Source organism: Emydura macquarii, unplaced genomic scaffold (genome assembly GCF_026122565.2).
Source record: "Emydura macquarii macquarii isolate MOO-44397 ecotype Brisbane River unplaced genomic scaffold, CSIRO-AGI_Emac_v2 contig_1119, whole genome shotgun sequence".
NCBI classification, from domain to species: Eukaryota; Metazoa; Chordata; order Testudines; family Chelidae; genus Emydura; species Emydura macquarii.
The window spans coordinates 15,205,806-15,232,728 of NW_027131256.1; positions in this window are offsets into that span (position 1 = coordinate 15,205,806).

The following is a 26,923-nucleotide window of genomic DNA, read 5'->3' on the forward strand; positions in this document are numbered from 1 at the left end:
ACTTTTGATTCATGTGCGCATGGTTTACTAGTTGGAGTGCTTTGTTGCTTTCCATATAAAATAAAAATGGAATCAATGCACATCTTAAATGCTTTATGCTGAGATGTTACAAATGGAAATTGCTTGCCACCTACAGAGTAGTTAAATATCAGCCTGCAGTCTCTAGTTCCTTACGAACAATTTAGATATCCCATCTGCAATTTGAGTTTGTTTTTCTTTAAACCTTCTAGCCTTGGTTGTTTGATTTTTTTTGTTGGTTTTTTTTTTTTTTTTTTTAAAAGGAAATTTTTGTCTAAAGAACAAGGAACAGCAATCCCGGGCAGACTGATCTGCCTCTCCATACCTGTTCATCATCCCATTTGCCACTGAAAATCAAAAGCTTGACTGTCTTTTAAATATTTAAACTCCTTCATTACAATTGCACAAACCAGGGACTTGTGCACACAAGTACCACCTCACAGGGGGGAACTGTAAACCAACTCATTAGTGCAGCCTCATAGGCACCTATGTCTGGACCCACAGATGAAAGAGCATCGCTGCTTCTTCGAGAAGTGTCCCCACTTCCCATTCCTCCTTCAGAGGACACGGGGAGCTAGGAGATGGGGTAAACATCAGCCAAGCCAATAGCATGGCCAAAGAAGCTCAACAAAAGCCCATTGATTCCTGCATCTGTAATAGGGGTGGGAGAACATGTAAGCCATTTCCCTAAGGATGGAACTCCGTTACATGGCAAACAAGTGGCTTCAACACTCACACCACTGTCATTAGCATAGAACTGAGTTTTGAGGCCTCTTATGGCCATTGTGTTTGTCACCTTTGACTGGAAAGAACTTTTCCCCTCACTTCTTAATTGACTGGGACAGGGTGGATTTTTTCATCTTCCCACAGTAGCCCAAGGATTCAGAGGTTAAGTCAGAAAGTATGGGTCAAGTTTTTTCAACTTGGCAAGTGTCCAGCGCAGGGACTTGTTTCATAGATGGTCTGGTTCACTGGTAAACCAGAATTGAAAGTCGGCTTAGGGTTAGGCAGCATTTCAGAGAAGCTGGGCAATGGGGTTGGGGCTCCTAATGTCTAGTACAGTGACAGGACAATCCCCTTTGTCCAGCCCTTTAATACGCATACAAGGGGCAGGTCCCAGCAGCAGGCTGGGGCCATCTGAAGAGGGGTAGGAGGGTCTGATGACAGCCCTTCAACAGATAGAACAGATTACAAATGAAGGATGACCTGCATAGTACCAGTTATTGCTGGAGAGTTCCCAGATAAGTTAAGATAGAGTCGCAGCCTAGTCAATCTACATTCCCTCTGTTCCACCTTGCTTCCTTCTTGCATGTCCAGTACAATATTTTACCTTTCTAAGTACCTGTTTCAAGTAAAAATTCAGTTCCCATGGCCTTTTTCCAAGGGTTAAAGTGTAACTTCAGTGTTGTAGCAAACATCCAGCCCTCCAGTTTAACAGCTTTAATAACCAAGGCTGTTTGAGGTTTGGTTTTTGTTAGTAAAATGACTCCAGTATTTAGCAATTCAAGATTATGTCATGTCAAAAAAATCAGGCTGAGAGTAACTTCAGTCTCAAATATCGTTTGAGCTCTCAGAATCAGACCAAGTTTTTCAAATGGTTCTGCACTCAAATTTTGGAAGACTTTATCCACCTGGGGTGGATAATGCCCTGCATGCTTTCATCTTTTGGTCACCACTTCAGAGGTAGACTTGCCAGGTTGCAGCTAAGATGCTAGTCTCCCCTCCTTCAGCTATGTAGTGTGATTGATGGTAATCTCTGCTGACAGAAAAACAGACTATACAATTTTATCTCTTCACCGCGGGATTCCAGTGACGAAGGACTCCCCAGTTGAAATGTATGTAGCCCCACCTACCTGTGGGCTCAGCTTAGTAGGGTTGCCAAGGGCAAAACCATCCCTTTGGTGCTCTCACTTACTTTGAAGTGGTCATAAAGCTATTCTAAGGCATGCGGGAACTGGGGGTCAGCTTTCAGTTAGCCTTAGCAAGAGAAGCTGCAGCAGGCTTTCCAGCAGCTTAGCCATAGTCAAAGTAGGGTATAGTTGATCATCTGGCCCTGAGCTCATTTCCTAGTAGACAGGTGTACCTATGCACAAGCCACTTCTTTCAGTAATCACCACCCTTATCAGCTACCTCAGAGAGGGCAAGAAGTGACTCAGAACAGTGACTAGCAGATCTGGCCACCTCCAGTTGAAAAGTAAAGCACATTTATGAATGAATTTCCAGTGCTCTTGTCAATGATCCACCTGTTGAATGACCTTTTCTCCTCACATTTTTCAGTCTAGCATTTTGAATCAACTGTGAGTTCATATTTCCCCAAAATATGAGACTTAACCAATTTCAGTGATAAACCAATTATACCTGATGCAGCATCCAAAAAAGCTAGGTAAAAAGATCAAGATTAAGAGCCTTCTTGGGGTATTTTAAGTGTGTTCTACCCTAACTTTGTCTATCAAAGGAGACAGGTTATAAATGGACTTTCTAAATGCTAACTGAAAATTGAATGATAACAGTAATAATCCGCATCATGAAAATTACTGTCTGCTTTTTACCTCTACATTTAAATGCTCTCAACTGTAAAACCCATTACAAACTGAAATTATACTTGCTTCCCAGAAGAAAGTAATTATTAATATCTTCAGTGCCAGACTTGTAATTTGGATACAGTTTAAGAACTGAGGTCATATTCATGATAATCAGACCTACACCTAAGTTCAATGATGTGCAAAGAAGGCTGATGTGTTTGCCTCACTGTGGAATAGACTTTACAGTGACAGTATACAGACAGGGGAGATGGCATTATATGGACATACATGGTGATAGTGGGGTTGTTTGGGTTTTTTGTAGTTCTATTAACACCCAGAACACTGTTGTTCTCTCAACAGTTAAAGGTACATTGGCTACTGTTATGTTTCTGTGCAATGAGACACATGGAACACAATTTAAATTAAGCGCAACCAGTCATGTTTGTGAACCATAGCCACGTATAGAAACACAGCATTGTTATTTTGATTCCTTACCTACGACAGTATTCTACTGCCGCAAGTCAAATAGCATTATTAGTCTCAATTTCTGTTTGACTGTAGCTATCTTGGCAAAATGCTTATTGCTCGCTTGTGGGGCATTTTTCTGAAGCTGAGCATATTACAAGTGAATTTACTGTCTTTCTCCTAACTAAGTTGAGGTTTTTAGTTTGTTTCTGTAATTTTGGAGGTCGCAGATATCAAACATGCTGCCTTAATATTATAATCAGTTAATAATGAATTATACATCAAGTTAGCATGGAAAGGATGAAAGCCAGAAAAGATAAGTACTGCTAGTGTGCTTACGTGGTTTTCTTGGACTTGGAAACCCAGGTCATAAATTCATGTCAAACGTAAGGACTCACTGGCCTGTTATATGAAGCAGCAGCTCGGTGAACTTAGACCCACAATGATTGGTCATGGGTGCTTAAAAAACCATTTGTCCTAAGGCCTGGAAGTTGAAGGCTACAACTGTACTGCACACCACTGGTATGTGTAGCTACACGCTGCAGTGAAAAGAAGGCTATTCCACAATGCAGTGCATAGCTACACATGTCAGTGAAAGGCTCTGGCACCTCCCTGTGATGAGGAAAGGCTCTGGCAGCGGGCAGTTGCAAGAGCCTTTCCCCACTGCTGGAGGACACTACACTGCTAAAAACAGCAGTTTAGATGGGGGGAGGCACTGCTTGGGCATGTACATAGCTGTGTAGGGTACATACCCAGAGGGTTCAAGCAAATCTTTACTTGCCACCTGTAAGCACATTGGCTCTGTGGGAGGCCACAGCGGCTTCCTACAGACAGGGAAATAGCTCGCGCTTGATGACTGAGCAGTCTTAGCAATCCACCCTTAGGCAGGGTGAGCCCCCAGTCTACCGCTCAGGCCCCCCAATCTGGGGCGAGCGAACAAGGAGTCAGTTGCACCAACCCTTAGGCAGGGTGAGCAGCAAGCAAGGCAACGGCTTCAGGAGCAGTCAGGAAAGAGATTCTCCTGAGGGTGGCTAGGGAAAAGGGGAAGGGGAGGGGGACACAGGCCCACCCATCTCCACTGCGTCCCAGCCCAGGGCCCTAGTAGTGGCAGAAGCAACTGCCACTGTGTCGGCGGGGCTCCCGCCGCAACACACCGACTATATTGCGGCTTCAGCCACAGGCAGTGGCTGTCCCTGGGCTACTTCCTCCCCATTGACCCCAGTACCTGCCTCCTCCATGCTGCAAGGATAGTCCGCCTGGGGTAGCGCCGTCAGTCCCTCTTCATCGACCGGGGGTAAGGCATGGAGTTCCTCTTCAGGGGGCAGCTCCTCAAGGTCGTTATAGGTTGGGAGAGGCTTGGCCTCTGGCAGCTCCTCAAGTCCTGCCCCGCCTCAGGGAGGGGCTCGGCGGCCGGCAGTTCCTCCAGATCCAGCCCAGCCTCCGGGGGTGCCCGCCACTCGGGCTGCTCCGGGGTCTCGGCCCAGTCCGGTGGTTCCGGAGCACAGGCCCAGGCTCGGGGTCAGGGTAGCTCGGCCCAGTCGTCCTGGCCGGGTTGCCTGGTCCAACTCCGCGAAGGCCCTATCCAGTCCCCAGGCCCAAGTGGGGCCGGGGTTCGTCGGCAGCTCGGTTCTGGCCTAGGTCTCTGCTGGCAGGGCCACATATCTGTCTCTGGCAACAGTCTGGGGCCTACTGAGCTCAGGGGCCTGGCTTTTATACTTCCCCTTCCGGTTGGGGCTCCGCCCCGCTGCCACTGATTGGGCTGGCTAGGTGGTCCTATCACGGCCCGGGTCCCTTGTTGCCGGGCAGACTCCGTGGCAGGGTGTGGGGTTGTCCAATCAGGGCACTCGCGCCCTTCCTCAGGCTCTGGCTCCATGGGAGGCCACAGCGGCTTCCTACACCACCGTAAAGCATGTGTAATACAGATGTACCTCAAGAGTGTCTTAGTAACAGAGCTTAGCTGAACTGACCCGGGCACTGCACTTTTAAGAACATGGCTGGAAATATCATGCATTTTCTAGTATGCCTATATTACATGTCACACTAGTTTTAAAAAGCATCTATTGCGTTTTAGTGCTTCCATTTCTTTTAAATACGTTGAAATTATAAAGATGCAAGCATGTGAAATTTTTCTGTTTAGAATCTCTGCTTTTTTTCAAGGGGTGCATGACTTGGAGTTGGAAAGGCAATTTCTTCAGGCATGTATTAATGACAGCCTGGGGAATGAAGAGCTCCCAAGAAGAGGCATATCTGCTGTTGAAGGAAAGTTCCATGCACTGAGTGAAAAGCTGGAGAAAAATCCTGCTTTGATGCCCCTGAGTGCTGCTTCACTTGGGTTAGGAAACTGAGGGGTTTAATGAATAAAGTTAAACTAAACTAGAAACACAGAGAGGAGGCAGGCTCCTGTGGAAGGCACTAACCCAGTGTCTTTAGGAGAGAGGGTACTCAAGGGACACTAGCCAGGGGGTCCAGTGCTCCATACTGGAGCAGGGGAAAAATGCAAGGAACAGAGCCCAGCAGGTGGTCAGAACAGTACTCCAGGGAACCCGCATGGGGGTTGACAGCTCTATTCCAGAACCATAGAGACTCTAAAAGGTAGCCCAGAAAGGGGCTGGGAACAACAGACAGAGGACAGGCTGAAGAGAAAACCCAAAAGGCAGAGATTTGGGGGTTGTTGTGGATAATAAACTGAAGATAAGATCTCAGGTTATACTGTGGCCAAAAGAGCTAATGAAGTCCTTGGATGCATAAATAGGGGAATCTCAGGTAGGAGCAAAGAGGTTATTTTACCTCTATTTGGCACTGGTGCAACCACTGCTGGAATATTGTGTACAGTTCTGGGGCCCACCATTCAAGAAGAATGTTGATAAATTGGAGAGGGTTCGGAGAAGGTAACGAATGTGGGTGAAGCCAAAGAGCAAAAATTAAGATGTTTGTATACAAATGCGAGGAGCTTGGGTAACAAAATGAAGGAACTAGAGTTACTGGTGCAGGAAGTGAAACCAGATACTATAGGGATAACAGAAACGTGGTGGAATAGTAGTCACGACTGGTGTACAGGTATTGAAGGGTATGTGCTGTTTAGAAAAGACAGAAATAAAGGCAAAGGTGGTGGAGTAGCATTGTATATCAATAATGAGATAGACTGTAAAGGAATTAGAAGTGATGGAATAGATAAGAAAGAGTCTGTGTGGGCGAAAATCCCATTGGGGAAGAAAGCTACTAGAGCTTCCCCTAGGATATTGCTTGTGATGCACTACAAACCACCGGATTCTGATTTGGACATGGATAGAGACCTCTTTAATACTTTTAATGAAGTAAATACTACTGGGAACTGTATGATTATGGAGACTTTAACTTCCCAGATATAGACTGGAGGACAAGTGCTAGTAGTAAAAATAGGGCCCAGATTTTCCTGGATGTGATAGCTGATGGATTCCTTCACCAAATAGTTACTGAACCAACAAGAGGGGATGTCATTTTAGATTTGGTATTGGTGAGTAGTGAGGACCTCATAGAAGAACTGGTTGTAGGGGACAAGCTTGGTTCGAGCGACCATGAGCTAATTCAGTTCAAACTAAACGGAAGGATAAACAAAAAAAGATCTGTGACTAGGGTCTTTGAGTTCAAAAGGGCTAACTTTAGTGGAATTAAATTAGTGGAATTAGTTAGGGAAGTGAACTGGACTGAAGAACTCATGGATCTAAAGGTAGAGGAGGCTTGGAATTACTTCAAGTCAAAGTTGCTGGAACTATCTGAAGCTTGCATCCCAAGGAAGAGGAAAAAATTCATAGGCAAGAATTGGAGACCAAGCTGGATGAGTAAACATCTCATACAGGTGATTAAGAGAAAGCAGAAAGTCTACAAGGAGTGGAGGATGGGAGGGATCAGCAAGGAAAGCTACCTCTCGGAGGTCAGAACATGTAGAGAGAAAGTGAGACATGCCAAAAGCCAACTAGAGTTGGACCTTGCAAAGGGAATTAAAACCAATAGTAAAAGGTTCTATAGCCATATAAACAGGAAGAAAACAAAGAAAGAAGGAGTGGGACCACTAAGCACTGAGAATGAGGTGGAGATTAAGGATAATCTAGGCATGGCCCAATATCTAAAAAAATACTTTGCCTCTGTTTTTAATGGGGCTAATGAAGAGCTTGGGGATAGTGGTAGGATGGCAAATGGGAATGAGGATATGGAGGTAGAAATTACCATATCCAAGGTAGAAGCGAAACTCTAACAAGGGGACTAAATCAGGGGGCCCGGATAATCTCCATCCAAGAATATTAAAGGAACTGGCACATGAAATTGCAAGCCCATTAGCAAGGATTTTTAACGAACCTGTAAACTCAGGGGTTGTACCATATGACTGGAGAATTGCTAAATTAGCTCTTATTTTTAAGAAAGGGAAAAAAACTACAGGTAACTATGAGTAACTACAGGTTTGTTAGTTTGACTTCAGTAATATGCAAGGTCTTGGAAAAAAATTTGAAAGAGAAAGTCATTAAGGACATCAGGTTAACGGTAGTTGAGACAAAATACTACATGGCTTTACAAAAGGTAGATCATGCCAGACCAACCTGATCTCCTTTTTTGAGAAGATAAAAGATTTTTTAGACAGAGGGAAGGCAGTGGATCTAATTTACTTAGATTTCAGTAAGGCATTTGATATGGTTCTACCTGGGGAATTATTAGTTAAACTGGAAAAGATGGGGATTAATATGAAAATTGAAAGGTGGATAAGGAACTGGTTAAAGGGGAGACTACAACGGGTCATACTGAAAGGTGAACTGTCAGGCTGGAGGGAGGTTACTAGTGGAGTTCAGGATCCGTCTTGGGACCAATCTTATTTAACCTTTTTATTATTGACCTTGGCACAAAAAGTGGAAATGTGCTAATAAAGTTTGCGGATGGCACAAAGTTGAGAGGTATTGCCAATACAGAGAAGGATCAGGATATCATACAAGAAGATCTGGATGACCTTGTAAACTGGAGTAATAGAAATAGGATGAAATGTAATAATGGAAAGTGCAAGGTCATACATTTAGGGACTAATAACAAGAATTTTTGCTATAAGCTGGGGACTCATCAGTTGGAAGTGACAGAGGAGGAAAAGGGTGGGCATATTGGTTGATCAAAAGATGACTATCAGCCGCCAATATGATGTGGCTGTGAAAAAAGCTAATGCAGTCCAAGGATACATCAGATGAGGTATTTCCAGTAGAGATAGGAGGTGATAGTACCGTTATATAAGACGCTCCTGAGACCTCATCTGGGATACTGTGAGCAGTTCTGGTCTCCCATGTTTAAAAAAGATGGATTCAAACTGGAACAAGTGCAGAGAAGGGCTACTAGGATGATCGGAAGAATAGAAAACCTACCTTATGATAGGACACTGAAAGAGTTTGGCTAGTTTAGCCTAATGAAAAGAAGGTTAAGGGGAGATATGATTGCTCTCTATAAATACATCAGAGGGAAAAATACCAGGGAGGGAAAAGAATTATTTAAGTTCAGCGCCAATGTGGACACAAGAACAAATGTATATAAACAGGCCATTAGGAAGTTTAAACTTGAAATTAGACATAAGGTTTCTAACCATCAGAGGAATGAAGTTGTGAAATAGTTTTCCAAGGAGAATAGCGGAGGGCAAAAAACCTATCTGGCTTCAAAACTGAGCTTGATACATTTATGGAGGGGATGGAATGATAAAACAGCCTAGTTTGGCAATTGACTGATCTTTGACTACTGGTGGTAAATATGCCCAATGGCCTGTGATGGGACGTTTGATGGGGTGGGTTCTGAGTTACTACAGAGGGTGGAGGTTTTTCTAAAAGATCTGTTCTAGGAATTATTTTGAGGAAGTCCTACGGCATGTGTTATGCAGCAGGTCAGACTAAATTGTCATAATGGTCCCTTTTGGCCTTGGAATCTATTAACCTTTGTTTGTTACTTTTTAGTTGGATTCTGCTACCTCAGAATAGGCTAAGTTTGTTTATCACTTGGCTGGAAAGCTCCACGTCTCCAGCCCATTCAGGTATCTGGAAAGCTGAGGAGACTAACCTGGGAGAGAAAAAGAGCCAAGAAGGGCCAACTGGGAATCCTACGGGGCAGTCACAGATAACAACAACAACAGTTCGTAGATGACAAAAGGCATTTAAGTGTTTGTGAATGCTATTAGGTTTGTCATGGGTCATATGAACAATTTTCTAAAAGGGTAGAGTTAAGTAACCTTAACTCAGTTCTATGAATCTGAACAAAATATTTAAATGTTAGTTAAAAAAAGCTATTCAAGAAGTAATCTTAAAATAAACTAGTATTAAGAATCTTAATTAAAAATAAATGTCTGTATCTGTTAACCAATGCTAATTGATGTGCTCTTTCCAGGAATACCCCATCTAAACAGAAATTGTTAGTATCTGAAAATGAAGTATTTCAATATCCTATTAAAATTACTACAGTAAAACATTCCCCAACCATAAATATTCTTAACATTTAAAGAATGAAGACTTTAAACTATTTCTAAGAGTAACAGGTTTCAACAAGGGTGTTACTGTAAGACTTTGTGTGAGTTTAAAATAGAGTGTTTTTCTCTTTGCACCAAAGGATAAAGAAGACAACCTTTAAGGCTTACTTTACAGCACTTGGAACATATCCCAAGACTCACTCCTCTTTGGGCTATTCTGAACCACCAACGTACTCACATTTTTATATAACCAGGTCTCCTTAAAAGACCAAAATCCTAAGATGTGTAGCTCAAGAAAACTTTGTTTATACTCAAATCATGTCTTGTTCCAGGGAGAAATGTTCTATTTGAGAAAACACTCTTGTTGGTTGTTTGTCAAATTGTTTCTAGGTTTACAGCCTACCATTCATAGTAGTTTTACAATTTGCATTTATGGAATATTCTGAGTATTTAAATTTCTTATCACAAGAATGCCTACATATCTTTCAAAATGTATTATGAAAAAGTGGTACAGAATGTTAAAGCTAAATACAAGTTATAAAGCTGCATCTCAGAATGTATAACCCATTTAGAGATAGTAAATATGGTTTTACAACTAAGGAGGCATCAATTTCTGACACTCAGTGCCAGTCACTGGTTTACAGAAAGCAGATTTCTAAGCTATTTCCTTAATTAGCATGAATATTTCATATCATAAATAAGCAACCAAAACAAGCATGTGAATCATCATAATCTCTAAGCCTCATGTACGAAATTTTAAACATCTATTAAAATCTCATAAAGGTAAATTTATAATAACCTGAATTAAGATTAAAATGTAGTAACCATTTTTTCCATCAATAATGAAATCTAGTTACTTCTGCTGTTTAACAGTATTCCTCTTTGCAAGGTATAGCATTGATGTATGACACTGAATTATGCTCTGCAATAGTCCCAATACACCAGAAGCAACTCGTCTCTTAAGATTTCTTTTAGTAATGCTACAGTTCACCTCCCAAAAACTACAGTTAACCCAAAAAACTCTAGCCATTTTAAATTGAACATTTTCACTAATATGACAAATAGCATCTCTGGCAGTTTTGCCTTCAATTAACCTAACACAAAATACAGCATATTGGACACCCACTATACTTGTATGGTATTGGGTTTACAAATGTATAGTAATTGGTTAAACAAAGCAACCAATTTGACATCAAATAGATGAGAATCAGGTTCTTTAAGATGGGAATTGGACAGGAAATCGGTTTTCATGTCTCCTGAAAACTTGATTGAGAAATTTTTCTTTCCCAAATCAGGATAAATCCAAAAATCTGAAAAAATTAGGTCTTGTCAATCAATATTTCATTTGACCATTTCCCCCCTATTTTGTTCGTTATAGTTAGCTTAAATTTCTTAACCAGATTTATTGGGAACCACTGAAAATTTTTAAAGAAAAAATTTAAATTGTCATGTTACATTATTCAAAATGAACCATTTTTCCCCAGGTAAAGTTTGTTTTAACTAATCATCATATTCAAACATAGTTGGAAAATTCCTGGCTAGCTCTTTAAGAACAGTGATATTTTATTGTTTTATATGATACTGGTCCCAATTTAAACTCAGGTCTAGGTATTGACTCAAATTCAACTAATCGCATTATTTCCCCAACACTAAGCCATTTTCATCAGAACTTCTGCACTTTCTAATTACTTTTACTTGAAAATATTGCTGTAAAAGGGAATTAATTTTTAGTTTCTCACCAAAACAGTACTGTGAAGCTTCCTGATCAGTGAGGAAGCAAAATTTGAATGCGTCACAACATATGGCAAGTTACAAACAAGCAATTGTTTGAGCAAATTGTCATACTAACCTGAGTATGGGTAAGCCACTCAATTCTGAGTTTGTCAAGGTACTAAAAATTCATATAACAGATACAGGAGGTGAAAAGGTATATTCTTTGCTGTTAATATCTTTGCCCATATCTAGCTTTTCCGTCTGATCCTTTTGACTTAATTCTATCTTATTGTAGATAGAGAAACTACTAGTGATTCTGTTTAGGTTGCCAATTCTTGATCTCATTCAGATTTGAATGAACATTATCCAATCATTTTGTATCTTTTTAATTGCCTACATCAATTTTAAATGCATTGTTACATAAGCAACAGGAGTAGAACGGAGCTGATAGCTTATAGCGAACAATGTACTAACTTAAACAGTTCTCAGCTTGTTGAATGCCCATTTGTTTGATAATACTAAGAATTTATTTGCTTTCATATTATAGATTGGGCATGTTGTGACCCAGGATTCCCTTGGTGCCGACTGGCAGAGGGCACAGAGGGTGCATAGTGTTTTACTGGGATCCCCTTGTTCAGATATCTGCATAATAATTCACCAAAGGGTAGCATGTGAGGTCTCTACCAAGAACCAGTTGCCCACTGGTTGTCATAACCCTTGTGAAATGTATGTATGGATAATATTTAAGAAGTTATTTTCCCATACTGAAAATTATGCTCTTAAGGTCTAGGAGTCAAGGCAGGTCACCAGGAAGTGACATAACTCAGAAATGTTCCTTTGAGGCAGAAGGTAACTAACACCTAGCTCCCTACATGGCTGTTTGTGTACTGTATTCCTCTAAAGACTGTGAAATCTACAAGAGAAGAAATCTACAGAAAGAAACAAACAGTGGGGCGTGTCCTGTTTCACGAAGACAAAGGATTGGTCAGCTGTGTCTTGGAGTGCAAACAGACCCATTGAATTCTACTCCTAGGAGGAAAACTGGCAGTGTGTATGTCTCACGAACAAAGGGTCACAGACAGCTAACTGTGAAGCACTGTAAGGACATTGGGTGAGCAATACTTTATTAACCATGAGAGTACTGAATCTTGTTAATTAAGTGTGGGTTCTCAAAGGCATGGTATAATTTATTTTATATGTAACCACTTGTTTCTAATACTTCTTGCATCTCTATGCTTTGTTAAATAAATTTACACTTGTTTTCACCATAAGCAGATCTAAGTGCTATGAATTAAGTAGAGTGATCTGAGGCGCAACTGGCAACCTGGGATGTACTCTTTCTTTGGAAGCAGAGGAACAGTGAGTACTGTGAGTGTCCAGTGGACCAGGGGTTAGACACTCTAGAGAGACACTTGGAGGGCTCAGGGGTTGGGATGTGCAAATCACTAACCTGGAAAGTAACAGCACGGTCTGCGAGGCCAAGAGGGGAGTACTTCCAGGCCTTTGGCCGGTGCAGTTGGGGAGCTGACCCACATAAAGCACAGATGCTTTCTCACACTAAGGGCAGGTAGTAGCAAGATGCCTTACAACACTGGGACCCCCTGGGAAGTGTCACACCTGCCTGTTTTAAGTCTGAGCTATGTTGCTTTGTATGATTAGAAGAAAAGCTATATGACAGACTTAACTGTTTCTTTCCTGAGGACATCACAAGCACTCTTGACATGAAAATCCAAGTTAGTTTCCATGCAACAGTTGTCCCTGAAAACTGGATCCACCTCATATTTGCAGTAAGCAAAATGTGTACAGACTGTTTTGTGGCCTCAGCAAAAGCAGCTGTGTTACTGAAGAGATCAATACCTTTTTAGCATGAAGCCCAAAGTGAGTCACAGAGAGGTTTAATACTATCTTTGGGAGCCTTCCAGCATAGTGTCATTTGTTCATGTGGGACAGCAGAGTTTTACTTTGTTTACCCAGCTTTAAGTCATCTTTTCCTGTATTTCCATGTTGCTAACCCCAGATATAACTATATTGTTCTTACTGCAATCTCCCTCTCTAGACCTTTCTTTCAGGCCATCCAGAACATAGCTGCAGAATTTGTCTTCCTCTCTTTACTCTCTTACTCATTTCCTAATTCCTCCAACTTCCACAACAACAGTTTCTTCTTCACTTTCAAGGCCCTTGCCCTCTTCCCCTCCCCATAAGCTCATTTTATTTACTTATGCGTCATATTAGGAATAACATGGGCTAGAGCTGTTGCTAATAAAAAGTCTGTAAGAAGGAAGTACAACACTAATCAAGGTGAAGTTATTTTTAAATCCCCATTTCTTATATTGTATCGCCTGGTTTTAACAAAAGTATAGGCAGTACCTTCCAAATATGAATTGCTACATTTTGCAGTTACTATTGCAGCCTTGTGATGAGGTCTGCCTGTGAACTGAAAAGCATATGGCAAAGCTGTCTCTTTTGGAGTCACATGCCATCTAGAATGTGGCATACCCATCAGACCCCTGAGAGTTTGGAAATCCCACCAAGTTAGTGTACTACATTCATTTCACCTCTTGAGTTGTATAAACCTTTCATTCATTCACTTCAGTTTCTCTCCTAAAAATGGAGCTATAATCTCGCTTCAGTTTCATTTTGCTTTCAGGTTAAAAAATGAGGAGAACTACCTCTTACCTATGAAAACTGATAGTATGTGGAGTAAGCCATTTATTAGATTATAAATTTAAAGTGTCTGAAATGATTGTAAATCCATGGATTGTCCCAAAGAGCTAAATTTCTCATTGGATCTTTGTTAGTCAAGGGACAGTAAAGATTAATTTTAAGACATTTAATGACCCAAGTGTTGATTTTTGCAGGCACACACTTAATAATGAGTTCATGGAATGAGTCAATTACAAACAAAAAAAAACTGTGTTAACACCTATAGTTACCAGCAATTCCTACCTTTCAGCAAGCCAGTTGTTTGAAAGGGTTCTTTCCAGGTACAGTCTTTCAGAGCCTCCTGTTCCCCGTTTATTGAGGTTTAGTGCCGATACCTATTTATTTCATGTGATCAACAGGGAAGGATTATGCTTTTGGATGTGTCCATTGAAATTACAGGATGCTCCATATAAAGGATGTGACATCACGGTTTACAGCTCTTTGCAAGAGAAATAACCTTTAATGTCTAAGGTACCTCTTTCATGTTATTTCCAATCAGTCATTTTAAGGTCAATATGGAATGCATGCTATGCTGGCAGAGCTTTCACCTATGAATTACATGGTTGTATTCCATTTGGAAAATAGACACTGGTAATGCAGTTCTTAACTGTTGTCTTTCCAAGGCTTCAGCCTGAGGTTTCTGAGTAAAGATAATATTGGTCGTCACACAATTTAGGATTTGTTCCCAATTCTGCTATAGACTTGCAGGTTGATTCTGGGCAAATCACAGTTACCCTCAGTTTCCCTCTGGTTTAAGATGGACACCTTCTTAACTACCTGAGACAGGTGAGGTTTAATTCATTCACTGTAAAAGCTTTGAGATATTTAGATGGAAATACTGAAAATCAAAACATTCACGTAAAAATTATCCAAGTTTAGAACCTAAAAATGAGATTGCTGTACATCTCAGACCTCTCAGCAGAAGTTGCACTTGCAGTGAGCATTCCTTCATTTTCATGTATCTTTCAAAATAACCTTCTCTTAATATGAGGAAGGGCTTCAAAAAGAGTCAACTGATTCTGTTAATATACAGTTTGGAATGGGCACATATTTAAGGTAAAATTAAGTTAGTGCTGGAAAATACTCACCTGCCCACACTTCAAAAGGCTCACAACCCAATCCTCAGGAAAAAAAAATAGCAATACACCTTGAAGATTAGAAGTACTCTGTTACATTTTGTGGAAAGTCAATTTGAGGCTAGAGGGCTTGCTACTGAAATCTCTCCGTCCTGTTAACAGAGAGAAATAATAGTTCTCAGACTTTTACATTTAAAACGCAGAGTACTAGAACCTCAAAAGTTCCATTTTTCCAGATATACTAAGGCTTCTGTATTGTCTACTGTACAGGTTAGTCAAGTTTTAGGCAGATCCAAGTTAGAAGAGCAGAAATATAAATAACTAAAGTTTTATATCAACTCTGATTCTTATTTAACTTTTGTTTATCTATGGAAATGTATACTAATTTTTTATCTTCAAATGTCCATAAATGAGCAGGTAGTAAATAATCTGTTATGTCACAAGAACAATGAGTGAGAATTCAGAACTGAAGGTTTTTGAGATGCCGTTTGAAACTCATTTTCATTCCTTGCATTACATTCAGAGTCGCTATCCCTTTTGCAAAAAGTAAATAGAGGAAGTTAATGACCATCTGATACAAATGTCTACAGTGATTGCTTTGCAGGGAATCTTTCAAAATCTTAGACACAGGCTTTATTCAAAACACCCAGATAAATGGTGTCACATAATACCAGACAGGGGAAGTCTGAGTGCTGAATTGTGTCTGACATTCCATTCTCCTGTGAATTCTGAAAGCGACAGTGGAAGAATTGAGATACTTTGCTATATGCAATGTACCTTCGACTAGCTTGTCATAATACAGAAGTAGAGCTATTCAGAAATGGTTCTGACTCATGATGCTGCATTATAATAATTTAGCCTATGTGAATACTAATATCTATTATTTTGAACTACCTTCTAACACATTAATAGTCTGCTTTTGCCAGATTCCAGTTCATACATACACAGCCTCCTCAAATCAGCCAGCTAACAGTTTGCCAGTTGACTATCCATTTGCTGGGTACCAAATTTGAAGCATGTCTGGTACCCAGCAGAAATTTAGGTAATAGGACACCACACCATTTGCTAAATACTGTATAAGATTACATAAATACAATTAAATACAAAATTAAGGTAGAGAGACTTGACTTGTGTCATAAGATGACTCTTCCTCTGATCGCACACTTCCCTACAGAGTCCCCTAGCCTGCAAGTAGACCCAGGAGAGCTGTCTCTGACCTTCCCCCACTAGCACTTCAAATTCCAACACAATCCTCAATGCACCACTGGATTCAGCTACTGTGAGGTCAAAGCACTGTCAGCTGTCTCCCCATGTAAGAATCAGTCCTGGCCAGGCACTCCAAAATTACTTGTAAAGATTAAATGGACAACTGGAACATGATCCACCCCTTCAGGAAAGCTGGTACCACTTCCCCCACTTTTTAGGCTTTTATCTTTGCACTGAAGTAGATATTAGGTTTATTGCCATGCAGAAAGTTTACAGCACAGAATATACAGTTGTTAGTTTCCCCAATATATGTTAAACCCCTTTAACATGTATTAGTAAACAAGTGTGCAAAGTGATTTTGAAATCTTGATTTTTACTGTCTCTCAGCCACTCCCTTCTCCCCTATCCCCCCAGTACTTGAAGATATGAATTTCTATAGAGTTGATTTAACAGATGGTTTTGGTCCTTTTGGGAGACTAAAATTTTGTTGTCAGGGAGGCTCAATAGGAGGGCCATGCTGTTGAGTTTTAGGTGCTCGATAATCTTTGAGGGCTAGTCTATATAGGGAAACTCACCAGTTAGTATGGTTCAATACCCTATTTGGACATGTGTATTCTGAAATAAGTGTGTCCATATGGGAAGTAACACTGTTATAATTATATACGTGTAATTAAGCTGGTAAATTTCCCTGTGTGCACAAGGCCTGAGTATATTGAGAAGCAGGGCAGGTAGTGAGAAGCAAGTGAGAAAACCCAGGCAATACTTAAACAGGCTTATTTTAACCACTGTTAGTGACCATTTTACTGTTTCACTCTTATTAGGCACTTACCAGAATCAATCTTGCAAAATAGCCAGAATCATGAACAGCTAAATTATGGTCCTGTCGGTCATTGTGTTTCTATACTCATAAGAACAGTCTTTTCTAGAACTGGATTTCCACTACCTCCTATCCCTCAGAATTAAAAAAAAAATTTTTTTAATCCACATTTCACTGATTCATAGTGATTAAGAAATCTCACCTCTTTATTTTATGCTTAGCCAATAAAAAGGTGGCCCCTTAGATATAGAGCACGATTAAAAGGTTGCCCTTTGCAGCTCTACCCTGGGGTTCACCTTGCTTATGTTCTGCCTCGTCAACTTTTAGTGGTTAAATTAAACTATTACCAAAGCTGATACAACTCCAGAGTTCAAGTTTTAGGGGACTGGTAATGGGTGAGAAACGTTTCCACATTTATATCATTAGTTCTAGTTTAGTCCCTGTCTCAAAGTCATTTTCATCTAGTTGTTTGGTGGCCTGAGTGACATGAGCTGGTGATCTCACTCTACTTTGTAGTTATAACCAGGCATCCTAGAAATCTGTTTGCCATGGAAAAATGCAGAATTTGCATTGTTACAGAGAATCTTTAGTTTTTACGTTTTGTGAAAAAATAAAAACTTATATTAACTAAATTTTACTGAATGTACCAGGGTCATTTATTCAATGCATGCAACCTCTCCCTCTTGTTGTTGATTTTTTAATATGCCTTAAATTTACAGTGGAACCCTGTTAATCGGATCTAATTGGGATGATCAAAAATTGGGATAATCAGAAGAATTGACAAAGAGCTTTCTACCCCTCTTTTTAAGTTGCAGGGGGCCTCGGGTTTAGTTAATATGGAGATCCACATAATGAAGGCTCAGATAAACGGGACTCAACTGTATATCACTAAACACTCTGTTCAGCTGAAACCTACATATATTGTGGCTAGGAAAACTAAAGTTCAGCATTTCATTTTAATCACAGAAAAACATGGATTTTTATGGCTTTTTTAATCAGAGAATTATTTTTTTTTTATCACAGAAAACTAGGATCCCTGGTTATAACTATCTCACCACAGTGTGTTTCATTTGCACCAAAATTTACTAATTTGTTGGCAATTTGAGCAAAGGGCCCAAACACTGAATGGATTTGAGACAACTTCAGCCACACCCATTTTAAGTGGGCCCTCCAGAAGATAACATTGAACCTGTTCTACTGGTAATATGTGAGTTTGGCAATTCATCCAATTTTCATTCACTAACAACAGAAGAATATTGCCCAGTGAAATCCCTGTGCCCTTAGGGATAGACAAATAAAATTAATATTTTCATATTTATTAGCAGTTGTGCCAGTATCAACATTAACCAGTGACACAGAACCAAGCAGCTGACTTATTTCTATGAACTGTGGCATATGGGTAATTGTTGTGGGTAATTGGTAATGGGTAATAGCTGGGCCTGGGTAATTGTCATTTTCTATGTTTTGATTAAGGTTGTGCACCTTCTCCAACAGTACCTATCTTTTTTTTTTTTTTTTCTGATCAAGTTAGTCTTAAGCAACGCTTTCTAATTCTTCACAGTCCCCCACACCACAGACTTAGTGACCAAGATACTGGTTCTAACTAAGACTAGATGGAGAGGCATAAAGTCTTAACAATATTTGCTGTTCTGTGTGATAACTTGTTCATTTGTGGGCCTGTTCTTGTTCATTAAACACAAAAACCTCAGCTGCTGTGAGGATTAAGAAAGCTTAAACTTAAATCAACTTTCAAATGCAGTGGGAGTTTCTATTACTGAAATAAGTAGGTTTTGAAAAGCCTAGGGTCTTGCATGCCCCACATCAGTGGCTCGCATAGTGATGTTTAACAAAGAAATGTCTCTAATGATTAGCAGTATTTGAAACATTTTCAAGGACACTGATTGATCTATAGTTTTGTCAAACCATTAAATGACCTCTGCTAGAGGCACTGAATAGCCCTTCTAGAAATTCCCCCAGTAAGAAACTCAAGGAGGCATTCAGCTCAGGAAGAATTTGTGGGAACAAGCACCTGTCACTCCAGCTCCACTGTTGCTATTCAGCTCTTCAGGTTCCGTTAGGATTCTCAAGTGAAAAAAAACCAAAGTTACAGTTACTATTAGACCAGCAGTTCCCAACCTTTTCAACCTCCAAACATTTTGCAGACCACCATATACTACTAGTTGTTTTTTACACTCCGTTTTTTATGGAAGTCTAATGTAATAACAAAGAAATAATATCCGCTTGGTATTGTAGTGTACACACCTTATATGAAATTATTTTTTATTTGAAATTGTACATTTCCTTGGTGAGGATGTTATTATTTTTCTTTTCCTCAGACCCCCTGTAGTAGCCTCACAGACAACCAGGGGTCCACGGACCAAAGGTTGGAAACCGCTGTATTAGACTACTAAAGTTGGTAATCTTTGAACTTCAGCTCAGAGGCCAACTGTCCAATTTCCTTGAAACTAGTAGGAGAAAGCAGTATATGCTAGGGAACTATCCAATCTCACACTAGCAGGAGGCTGGAGGTGACTTAATAGTAAAAGATATTTTATGCAACTAAATTAAGGTTTAGAGTAGTGTATTGTGCCACTCATGTAAGTCAATTGTATTTCAGCAAAGATGGGTTTAGTTTTAATTGTAATTGTAATTTTAGATTGCCACCGTTCATGTCCATACAGCAAGTATACGTTCTCTTCTAGTCAGTGTGACTAATTATTTGCCTCAAATTCGGTCCCTGGGCTTGGGGCACACAACTCACCTGTGTTCTCTCCCTCCACCTTTTAAAAGTATTTGTCATGATAGTAGAAACCTTTAATATGACTATCCTAGCTCTACACAGCAACAGCAGCTCTTTCAACTACTCTCCAGCCCTCTGAGTAGATATCCATCTGCAGACATCGCTTCTTAGATCATGAGAGGGTATGATATCAAACTGAACTACTACTGAGCAGAGGGTAACTCTAACAACTGACAGCTGAAACTTGTGGAGAGCAAAGTATGGTTCTTAACATCCTTCCCACTGACATAAGATGTCTCAGCACTCGTATTTGTAGTTCCCTGGTCATGGGGCATGCTCCAAGTCAGATCCACTTTGGCTATCCTGGCATCACTGGTGCAGGACTGGAGCATCTCAAACAGGAAAAGTTTTGTACTGCCTCTATTACCTAGGCTATGCCAGTTGGCACTCAGGCCTTCCACCCTATAATGATTTTAGCTGAAAGTTAAGAAATGTGCCCCATCGCCAGTGTGCCTGGAGATAGATGAGAAGTTACATTATGAATACAAAGCCTATCAAACACGTAAATCAAGTAGGTGGGCTATAAGTGAACATCACATGGAAAGTATGGTATTTTATCAGTTTCAGATGGAATTTCATCTGTCAAAAGTCATATGGCCATGTACAGGGGAAAATAGTTTACAAGTAGACTGTCTTCATTTGTAAGCTGTAGCTTAAATATTTAATTGCTTTTCCTGTAGCTTTAAATCCAGAGTTTCTTCAGAATTAGGGCAATGCTATGAAACCCAATTTCTTTCCCCTTTGGATTGTACATTAAGATATGGCTACTGAACGAGGGCTAGTTAACAGAGGGTGATCTTTTAACTGAAGGGTTGAAGACATGAGCTAATGTGATTGACATCAAATTCCTCCCCTATTTGCCAGTCACAACAGCTTCTTGCAGCACAAGTTAGAAATTCCACCCACATGCAAAAAACTGCGTCTAGGTCAGTATTTGCTGTCAGACAGTTTGTTATTTACATAAGAAACATTTTTCCACCAAAGTGGACTCTCACAGTGGGGAGCTCCCTAATCAACCCTGTTACAGGCGGTGACAGACAAGGCATGGTAGACCAGCTTTCTTTTGTATCCTTATTCTGCCCATACCCACTCCATAAAAGGTTTTTTTTATAGAATTTGAGTATCCTTACCCTTTTTCTACTCTGTAGGTATTTTAGTGCTGGCACAAAGCTCATCCTAATCAGTCCCTGCAAAAATCATTTTGAGGGAAACATGGGCTGAGTTAATTACCTGCAAGTCATTTATTACATCTCACCAACCTACCCTACACATCTACACTGATAGGATGTCAAGCGCAATTTAAGCTACGTGGCCAGGGGTTCAGAAAGAGTTTTAATAATTCTTTCTAGTTGAAGAGGGTGGACCGAACTTGTTATACTAAAAAGTAAATGAATATTGTGAAGAGTTGCATTTGATAAACTAGACAAGTCATTTGCACATTTAAGATGAACATTGTGGGCTAAATTCGATGATTGCTACAGCCACGTTTGACCACGTTAACCACCAAATGAGCATATAATTTACTGAAGCTCTGTGTAAGTGTGCCTACCCTTTGGCAAAATCTGAGAGGTAATATTTTAATAAGTGTGTAAGTGACCTACAAGTATTAAGACTGGCTTTCCCCTTCATACTTTGTACTTTAATTTAATACATAAGTTAAAGAAAATGGATCATCCACCACTGGTGATAGCAAGTCAAGAGAAAGGTATGAACCATTTTTAAGATAGGGTGATGTGAGAACACTTGTAAGAGAGAGCTCTACATTTGTTTATTTAGGTCACCCATTTCCCACTATAGTACAACATACGAAACTGACACTTCCAGTTTGTCAGAGCATTGGCGTTGAGAAGCAGCACTAATATAGATATACTGACACATGTCTTTGCTCAAATTATGATTTGCTGGTTACAGGAGACAGGAGGATTTCCATCACAGAAGCCTAGTGTTTTAAGCTAAACATGATTAACTTTAACTTGGTCTTTTCAGAAATCAACTTTAATATTCCCTTACTCTTCAGTATTCCGGCAAATAATAGTTTCTAAAACGAGTGCTTCACGGAAGCATATTTTCATCACTCTGCTTACACATGAGTGACATCTTGCATGATTACATTGCAGTGCCAATCAAATCAAAGCCTTAAACTGGTTACTTATGGAATACCCATACCGTACCTGATCTAATACACATTCTAGCACCTTTCAGGAAATTTTCAATTTTTTATTAAACTAGTTCTGTTTGGATTATTCTTTGTGAACAGAAGAGACACTTTTCTATTTTTAATGTTCAGAATGACATTTTTTTAATGATGAGCTTTGAAGACCCAAAAGAGAAGGTGTTTCACAGGGAAAGCTAACTTCAGGTTGTTGCTATCCCAACAGGGTGTTTGAGCTTCAATCAAAGGAAGGAGGTCCTAATTATATAGCTAAGTGGCAAAATAAAGTTCAGCCTGTTCACACTAATATACAAAGATGAAAAGGTCATAATGACCTTTCCCTCCCCCTTTCCGCTCTGGTCTTTGATAGCCCCTGTAATGGAACGTTGAGTGTAGCAAAACTTCCAAGAAACACCACGCTGGAGCAAAAGCAAAACCTAATGCCCTTTTGTTATGAAGGAGAAAGATTGAGTCTGAGTTACCCTGAGACTTAGAAATGAGAGTGGTATATTGGTTTAAATGATGCTTTGTAGCAGCTTGTTGCCTGACCAATTTCAGTAATTTTCATCAATTTTAATAGTAGTCCCCTACACACTTAGTGACGTATATTCTGATATAAATGTACACAAAGTTAGATGAACAGTTTATTGCAACATATGCCTAATATTTAATGGTTTTCAATTGGATAGCAATTGTGATTTCCTTAAAATACTTTGTGTATTAAGCTGGAACCTAAGGTATATCTCTGCCTTTATTTTTTCAATGTAGCACTGAGTAGCCAATTCTTAGGGCAGGTCAACACTTAAAATACTGCACTTGTATTGGTGCAGCTGCGCTGCTATAGCACTTCAGTGAAGACGCTACTACACCAATGGGAGAGATTCTCTCCTTAGCGTAGTTAATCCACCTTCACAAGAGGCAGTAGCTATGTCAACGGGAGAAGCTCTGCTGTCAACATAGCACTGTCTACACTTGGGGTTAGGTCAGTATAATTGTGTCTCTCAGGGGTGTGGATAGTTATACTGATGTAAACTTTTAGTGGAGACCTAGCCTTATTAAGGATGTCTGCTGTGTTCCATATATTTTCCAAAACTTAACCTTTAAGAAGCCTAGGCAGAGCTGTCTAAGTAGTCCTTTTTAAAAAATTTTACACAAGCCAGTTTCTGAGCCTTCCGGGGTTGGATTGTTTTCAGAAAAAGCTTTTGGTGCTAATCCAAAAGTTAAATCCCAATCTTGATTCCAGAGATGTCTCCTGGAAGTCTCAGATTAAATAGTTTTAGAAAGAGATCCACAATGTCAGCCTGCTTTCATTCTTGGAATAAATGACACTGAATTAATTCCTCTTTTTTTATCCCACACTTCCATTTTGAAGGCTTTTTTGTTTGTTTGTTTGTTATTTTATGATAGAGAATCACCAACAGATAAGCTATAGCAACACAGAAGCTACTTCTTTTCTGAACTTCAAGAAATGTTTGTTTGTTTCGGCCAATTTACAGTTCTTCAGAGGCTTTCATCCTCCTGTTTAGGATGTGTTGGCTTTGTAATAAATAAAGTTTGATCCCTGGTAAGCAACTTTGCCTTGCCTTGATAGGGTAAAGATTTCCTGGTATGAAATTTTATTTCCACTTTGTAACCACCATACAAAGATTAATTGAAACAAACATGAAACAAATGGTTTTTAGGGCTCACTGGTGTTGAGATTTTTTAGTAGGATGTCTTATTATTTTCCCCTTTATTGACTGAAAATTAAGTTCAACCTTTTACAAATCTAAAATAAGCTTAAGTTTCAAAGGGTCTGAATCAAAATGCAAGTAAGGTGCATTTTAGATATTGGCTTTCATAGAAATGGGCCAAAGACAGAGTGAGTTGATCTACCAAAATGCACCCCCATAGACTTCTCCAGTTCCAATACCGTGACTAGAAAATACAACCACTGAAAGATCCATTCAGAGCAACCCCAGAGCATTTTTCATTCTCACAACGTTTGGAGTTTGGAGCTGAGAAAAAAACTTGCTCAACAAACATGTCACCTACTAAGCATAACCTTTTGAGAGTTTAAAAAGTTCTCATAAAAATTCTCATTTATTAGTTTCACGGTTGAGGTTTGTTGGTTTAGCAGGGTTGAGCTTTCAGAATTACTTTTTGGTTTTTTCAACCATATGTAAATATATGGTAATTCACTTCATCACATTTTGGGAGCTCAGAAGCATCAAGATCAAATACTTCATCATAGATCTCAGGTAACCATCCTGCTGATCAAGTTCATCTTTATCTTTCCATCTTCCTCTGGACTTTGAATGTCACTTTACCTTATTGGTTTGTCATTCTCTTGTATTTGTCTATCACTTGATAAAACTTGAAAAAAAATCTGTTTGGTATGTTAAGCCAGCTGTTCTTAATCTGGTTTTAACACATGAAAATTTGCTTTTATTGGGAGAGACCTAGTAATCACTCCAGGGTGTGTGCATGCATGCCTGCAACTCAGGGCTGAAGAAAGTTGTCAAAAGGAAAAGGCATATATTAAGAGGAAAAACGGATGCTTAAAGTTTCATTTATTTACTTCCACTAGCAGAGTGCTAAGTGCCTTATATCAAACTGGTGGGCTAACAAGCTGCCTGCCTCAAGTAATACCATTTTAGTTGATGAGCCAACCCACTTTCTGAAGCTAGCAAGTTTTACATTTAAATAATTTTTATTTTAACTTTTACGCTGTGCATAGATTTAATTTCAAACATTGTGAATGCTAAAGCTGATTTGTTCCTCTGAATGACAATAGTGGATTCTTAACTATGGTAACATACAAGTAAATGAAAGCCTTGCACACAATATATAAATCAGGATGTGCTCTGCAGTAGAACATGCGAATTTCAGCAATCTGGAGGATTGGTGCATATAGGTATGCACATTCCTTAATTGAAAAGCAAGCCACTTGCTTTGCATTTTGAGTAAAGCAGACAATAGTTTTGTTCTCTCCCTTTTGTCTTGATTTTTTTTATAACAGTAATTAATTAGGGAATTGCTCTGATCTCTTGATTGGGTTTTTATTGTTTATGAAAAATACCAACTCAAGAAACACTGGTGATGTCTATTACTATGAATAATAGTCTCTGAATAAACTCAGAGCAGTTAAGCTGATAAAAACATATGGAAATTAACCGAGAAGTTAGCTACTCCTTTCCTAGCTCCCATGTTTTTCACACTATCAGCACTTGGTTTTGTCATTATTAATATTTGGCACAGCGCTTTTCCAGTTCAGTGTGATTCCTCTAGAAGCCTACACAGAGCTATCCTTTAGGGTTAGAACGTTCTCAATTTGAACGCAAAAGGCTAAGAGTCAGTTTATTTTGCCTTCCATCTGCACTCTGCTCTGACAAAATGCCATGCCCATGACATGATCAGCTCCACCTTGTTGAGGCTTTAAGGCTAGCCTACTCCAGTGGCATAACCTGTCTACCAATTCTTTCATTACTGGGATATCCAAGCACCAGCTTTTACTCCTTAAAGTGAGCAACCTGTGTCTTCTATTCCAGGTGAAATGGAAGCAGATCTAACACCACAGGTGCTGACAGTGAAAGAGTTAAATTGGAAATGGAGTTGTGCAATAAGAGGTTAGCTGAGAGGAAGAACTTCAGTTCTAATGGGGTAGAACCTCAGAGTTAGGAACATCTCATGGATGGAGGCTGTTGGTAACTCTGAAATATTCATAACTCTGAACAAAAGGAGATGGCTATTCTTTCAAAAGTTTGCGACTGAACAATGACTTAATACAGCTTTGAAACTTTGCTGTGCAGAAGAAAAATGCTGCTTTTAACCACCTTAATTTAAAAGAAACAAGCACAGAAACAGTTTCCTTACCTTGTCAAACTTTTTTTTTTAAACTTTCCCTTTTTTTAGTAGTTTACATTTAACACAGTCCTATGCTGTATTTGCTTGCTTGGTTTTTTGGGCTTTTTTGTCTCTGCTGCTGCCTAATTGCATACTTCTAGTTCCAAACAAGGTGTATGGTTGACTCGTTAGTTCATAACTCTGGTGTTCGTAACTCTGCAGTTCTACTGCCTGTATTTGCTGCCTGAATCAAGATTCTTCTGTGATGCAGTACTGTCTCATGTCGGTATATTGGGTTACAACTACCTGAGCTAAGTGAAGCAAATAAGCTCCAAAAACATTCATGAGAGAGAGAATAATTCAAAGTCTTTACTGGAGATTAACATCAAGCAACAGCAGCACAATGACTAGTAAGTAGTCTTCACAAAAGGAATGCTTTTTGTGTAGATGTAGATCGGTAGCAGAGCCAGGTTTGGAGCAGAGGCAGAACCAGGTTGTGATAGGTAACGAATACTGCTGCCTTCAGTTATACCTATTGTCTTGAAAAAGCACCATGCACGCACCTAAAGGCCCCCAGAGGGGGCAGTCACCTCCTCCCATTAGCTCTGCCACTGCAGTAGGTGACCATTTATTTTTTTCTTCTTCTAGCAGCAGCCTCAGACCTATAGGGTCTGAAGTTAGAGCTTCTAGTCTCATCTCCCCTGCCTCACCTAAATAGTGCACCATTTTCACTAGGGTCCTTTATCTGCCCATCCACCTAATTTAATAACTACTATACTTTCCCAGGTAGTTATTTTTCTAACAAAACTAATAGAAATAAGAGATGCTGAACCATTGGCTTACTTAGTTTTATGTCGGACTGAGGATCGGACAACTCAAATGCAATTGAACTTGTATACAAATTGCCTACACTACACCCACAACATATTGCAGTCAATATTTTACCTGTTCAATAGATAGTTAGCCCCCAGTTCGACATACAGCTAGTAGAGGGCTCCATAGTAAATAGTAAACAATATACAATAAATAATAGTAAAACACAGGAAAGTGAACCACTACCACAGGTCAGAGAGAACCTGACTCATACGGAGCCAATGGTTGCATGGGAGCACCTGGAGCAAGCTAAGATAGCAACCGGAGAGCTGGTTGCAAGTAGGTGGTTTGAGACTTCA